Source organism: Oncorhynchus kisutch, linkage group LG7 (assembly GCF_002021735.2).
Source record: "Oncorhynchus kisutch isolate 150728-3 linkage group LG7, Okis_V2, whole genome shotgun sequence".
NCBI classification, from domain to species: Eukaryota; Metazoa; Chordata; class Actinopteri; order Salmoniformes; family Salmonidae; genus Oncorhynchus; species Oncorhynchus kisutch.
In genome coordinates this window covers 2,022,621-2,028,620 of record NC_034180.2, presented here as the reverse complement: position 1 = coordinate 2,028,620, position 6,000 = coordinate 2,022,621, and positions in this window count along the sequence as shown.

Sequence of the window (6,000 nt, the reverse complement as noted above, 5' to 3'; positions counted from 1 at the left end):
GAGTCTTGTATACACCTAGGCACAGGTTAATGAATATTCAATTAGCTGGTTTCTTTCTTCCCCCTGTTGCCGTCTTCGGGAATTGGGCGCTAGTGTGTAAATAGGATTTTGACCAGGGAAAAATACATCTGATATCCCTTTGGTAGGCACCAAAGACAATGACTATGTCTTTGGACAAATTCTACAGTATAGTAGAGAGCACCTTTAATTTGAATTGAATTTATAGTTATGAATGTTATGTCATGGCTCCCGTGTGGCTCAGTTGGTAGAGCATGGCGCTTGCAACGCCAGGGTTGTGGGTTTGATTCCCACAGGGGACCAGTATGTAAACGTATGCATTCACTACTGTAAGTTGTTTTGGACATAAAACTTACATGTACTGTTGTTTCCCTCTCATTGTAATGGCACACACATTCTCAACTATAATGGCTTGGAGCCATGAATTCAGCTTGTAAAGTCATAGTGGATTGAAATACATGGTCAACGGCCATGTAGAAACACACGGGTCACGTCGTCTTCTCCATCATCATTGTATCTTGGTGGGGGATTTTCTAATATCACCTCCGGTGTGAACCCAACCTGACCGTGTACACCCCTCTGCCTTGGTGCGGAAAATCATACCCTTAGAATGACATGTCAGAGAGGTATCATCAGAAAAGGCATCCAAGCTATATATATTTTAGCTATGTATTCATTCCAACTCTGTGCAGAATTCATACAGAAGGGAATGCTATCTGCCGAAAGGAAGAAGCCAAGACAGATTCACATTCATTACAGTGACTTGCCGTGACCCAAGCTCCCTCCACATTGTGTATCAGAAGCTTAACCGATCACACTGACCATTACAGGGGGATATTGAAAGTTGAAAATGGCAACCTCTAATATAATAACTATGTGCTGTGGCCAGATGTGGCTTCTCTTTGCTCTGTCTGACCAGCCTAGTATCTATAACAACAGAGGTCGGCTCAAATGGACAGCCAGCGAGAGCAACAGTCGATTCTCAGACAAATCCCTCCCTCTCAACCTAGAGACCCCTAACCCCTAGAGGAAGGGCCGCGAAATGGAAAGATTATGGCAGTGAGAGATGCTGTTGTTCCTTAGGGGTTGGAGGGATAGAGAGAGAGGGGGGAGGTAAGGAGAGGTTGAAGGTGAGAGGAGGTGGGAAGAGGTGGGGGGCGGCCCTCCATCCTTCCATCCCTCTAGTGTCCGCAGGCAGGATGGATGGAGGGCGGAGGAAAGGAGGGGGGTTGGGTGCAGAGCGTCTAGACAGAGTTGACCCTCCAAGGCCAGGTTTTCTCTCCAGGTCAGGCTGGATATGGAGGGGGATAATGGAAAACCTCGAGGGAGTTTTCAACTGAAAAACAGATTGCCTGATGGCGTGGTCTTGTTCTATCCCAATACTAATCCCTTACTGTATAGAGGTAATCGCTTGGAAGTGATGGGCAATGGTTCTCCTTGATCAGAAAAGGACCCTGGAAACCACAGCTGCCACCTTCACTATATTCCCAGATACCTGGATGTCTTTAGTCTGGTGCTGGGATGGTGTGATGTTATGAAGGCCAGTTCCATTCACTGGTGATGCTCTTATGATTTCATCCAAGGTTTGCCTGTCTCTCCACACTAGGAGATATAACAATAACTGTCATCCACCAAGGCTACTGTGGTGGACAGGTCACTGCTTCAGTTCAGATGCAACACTTTTGATATAGAAATACATTGCCAAGTGTAAACAGGTGGATAAAAGATGAAAGTATTCCTAGAATGCAAGCCCCTGCCAGATATACAATACTAGATTTACCTGCAGAAACACAATGTGCATAATATGCATACTTCAATGCTTTTGGAGTTTATTCCTCCTTATTATTTCCAGTCCAATGACACATCCGACTGACTTCCTCTTAATGAGTCAGCGTTGAGCGTTGACAGCGGTGCGCTGGCCCCCAAGGCCCTCCGGTGAGCCGGGCACGGTGCGAGGCGGGGGAGGTGGAGTGTAGTCACTCCCTGTAATTTGGGAGGAGATCCACCGAGACGTTCTGAGAGAGAGAGAGAGAGATGAAAGCCCCTTCTCTTTTTCCACAGCCACCAAGCTCCACCCGCCGACAGCCGTACGGCTGACTGAAATAGAGGCTAACAGAACCCAGCCTGCCTGGTTGGTATCCCCCAAGGGTTAGTGCTTGGACCGGCTCAAATCAGCCTAGCCCTGGAGGCATGTTATCTCCCTCAGGAGCAGTGGGACCACAGACAGCCAGACAGTCAGTCTTCCCACCCTCCACCGCATAGCAGCCCAGGAGCGGGCCAGCCAACACGGGGCTGGATCCCTTGGGATCCCCGTCTTAGTGGGAGAGTGCTTGCTGGAGCTTTACTCCGAGTGTCTGATTCAGTCTGACGCCCTCCCATGTTTCTTATTTTACTCTGGCTATGACGTTGATCTCTCCATTTGTGGCATCTTCTGAAGTGGTGGGAAGTAAATGAAAGCTGGTGCTGTAGTTCTGTACCAAATCAAGTGTTACTACAACACAAAGTCAATCACTATGATAAAGAACGATGGTGCGGCCTTATCTTTTAGTAATAATACTATACTTCCAAGGACAATAATTGACACCAAGGGTTCCCCTATTTTACTTTTTAGGTAAGGTAACAATCCAGCAACAATTATGTAATAATCCACAATATATTTAAGATCTCATGTAGAAAACAACAGTATGAGATTTACAGTATCAATCAATCAAATTCATTTATAAAACCCTATTTCCATCAGCAGATGTCCCAAAGTACACAGAAACCCAGCCTAAAACCACAAAGAGCAAGCAATGCAGATGTAGAAGCACAGTGGCTAGGAAAAACTCCTTATCATCACATGATCAGGTTGCCCATTTGACTAGAATACCCTCATGACGCTAGTCGCCAGCCATGTAGCCGAGGTGTTGAAGACAGAGAGTGGTTGTGCTTTTGTCAGACCATCGCTAGACAGAGGGATGGTGAATGGATTGATGGTGCTTATACAAGGAGCCACTCCATCGGCAGGCCATAAATATGCATCGTGACATTTGGAACAAAGCCTTCTCGTCCTGCCTTCATTATGAGCCCCTCTGCCTAGCTGCATCCCGTAACATATCGCCATACTGTCACACCTTGTGTTTCATTGCCTATCTCTCTGTTCATCACCCTGGCTGAGTTACCTCTAGATGTTGGTGACATGAAGATGGTGGAGTCGCCCAATGCTCTGTGAATGAATGGACAATTGATAGAGAACCAATTATTTGGGAGGTTGTACACTGTGTTTTGTTTTCCTCTCGATGTGGTGACGACACGCTCGTTACTGATTCTGAATTTACCTAAGAGTGGCATTTCGGGATCAAAAGAGGCTCTGTACATATCAGAGTATGTATTTGCGGTTGGTTTACTGTATAGTTCATGGGATCAACACAGTGTAGTCAGATAGAGGAACCTGAGTTAACAGCTCCCTGCACCGAGAGTATAGCATTTAGAACACTGGCTGGCCTTTTTCTCCAAACACCTCATTGCTTCAGAATGGAATAAATATCCAAGACAGGCAGCCAGGAGCTGTTCCTTTCAAATCCCACACATCTCTCTCTCTTTTGCTCTCTGTCTTTCTTTCTCTCTCTCTCTCTCTCTCTCTCTCTCTCGCACTTGTCTCTCTGTCTCGCCCCCTCCTCTCTTTCTATAGCTCTCTCTTTCTCTTCCCCTCTCGCTCTCTCTCATCCTCCTCTCTTTTTCGCTCTCATCCTCCTCTCTTTCAATCTCCCTCTCGCTCTTCTTTCTCTCTTTCTCCCCTTCTCTTTCTCCATCTTATCTCTCTCCCACTCACTTTTTCTTTCTCTTTCTCTCTCTCGGTTGCCATTTGACCAGGAGTGCTTCCTGCCACAGAGGACCTGTGACTCAACAGACAGTACAGCAACATTCTCCACTCACCCTCATGAATATGCACGGAATTAAAACGGGAGCAGTGACTATGTGGTACTGTGGCGGTTCTGGTTTGATTCCCAAGTCGCCATATCGACCCAAAAAAAAAGGACGAGAGACTGTAAGGAAATATCTCAACGGCGTGGGGGGAAATGTTGAACACTAATTTCTTTATCCCTTTCACAGGAGTACCATGTTACAAGAGAAGTCCTCGCGGCGGGCCAGCGTGCCCCGATAAATCTCAGCTGTCAGCTGGCAAGTGCCCAAGACACCGAGACGTTCTTTTCAGAACGTGCCAATCTCACAGAAGAGCTAGGACTCTAGAACCCCGCCCCGAGTGCCAATGCTTCACCGTGATGGGGGGAGGGGAGGGGGGGGGGGGGGGGTGAGGGGGTTCTAGTGTCCTAGCTCGATGGACTGGCAGACAAATGAACGCGGCCTTGTCCCTTTATGTCGGCCATCACTGAGGTGGCGTTTCACACAAACCCCTCTGATGACCCAATCCTCCCGACCCGGCGGTTAACCTCCACCCGGCTCAGCCGGCGTGACACCGACAGAGTGCGTGTCACCCAGAGAGGATCCTGGGAGAAGAGACATACGACACAGTGTCAGCTGGTCTTCTGCTCAGGACCGCCGTGTGAGAATGGATTTGAAAATGAGACCGGATTTATGATGTCGTTCATCAGAATGAGAGTTAAGAATTCTTCTAGTCTTCACATAGATAAATGGCCAGGTGGCTGGAGCTGCTGAGTGGGAGAGAATATGGTGTTTGTGTGAAGATGCAACAGCACTCTCTCTAAATAGAATACTTTGCCACACTTGGTTTTTGTTCACTCTATTTAAAGCTAGGGGGGTGAGCGCACAACCACTCGTTTCTCAGAATGAGTCATGAATGGATTGGTCATTTGCCAAGCACACACACACACACACACTGAGTGTAAACAACTTTAGGAACACCTGCTCTTTCCATGACAGACTGACCAGGTGAATCCAGGTGAAAGCTATGATCCCTTATTGATGTCACTTGTTAAATCCACTTCAATCAGTGTTAAAAAAAATAAACAATAGTGCCGGCTATTTTCCTTAATATAAGCCATTTTAAATGGTTTATATTTTTAATTTTGATACTTAATTACATTTGATCAATTCCATTTACTTTGGATACTTAAGTATATTTAAAACCAAATACTTTTATACTTTTACTCAAGTAGTATTTTACTGGGTGACTTTCACTTTTACTTGATTCATTTTCTATTAAGGTATCTTTACTTTTACTCAAGTATGACAATTCAGTGCTTTTACCACCACTGCCTGTACTGTATGAGCACGCAACCACACTTGTATAAGAATGTGCACACCACACACACACACACACACACACACACACACACACACACACACACACACACACACACACACACACACACACACACACACACGCCTCAGGTCTTCCTTTTGAATGAAATATACCAGATTAATATCTCATTTATGTGGCAGTATTTAATCAAATAAAGCTAATCAAAAGACGCCGATTCCTCCTCGTCCATTTCACAACATTACTTTCCCATAATCCTTCACTTTGTCTGCCTCTGAAATGGCACCCTAATCATTATATAGTGCACTGCTTTTGGTCAAAGGTAGTGCACCATATAGGGAACAGGGTGCCATTTTGGATGCAGCCTATGCCTTTTACAGTGTAATTTACCTAGCCCTGACAGCCAGCCACCACACTGTCATTTTGACGAAGGCAGTCACCAACACTACCTATTTAAACGGTTCACATTACCACATGACAATTGGCATGATCGTATAATAACGGATGTGTGCCAATGCCAAGTAGAGCTGGCTGGTAATGGGGCTCTAGCTTGGCCGCTTTTAATATTTGAATATGTTTTCATTACAACAGCATGGAGCAGATAGCCTTTCTGACGTCCAGGCAATTGTCTGCAAATGAATGAGATTACATGACAAGCCGTGAATGACAGAGAGAGCAGCTACCCAGGCAGCAAGCGGCTGCCAAGTGCCAACCCCCGCCAGTTATCTGATGGTAGCCTAGCAACAGATCCCTGACCTGAC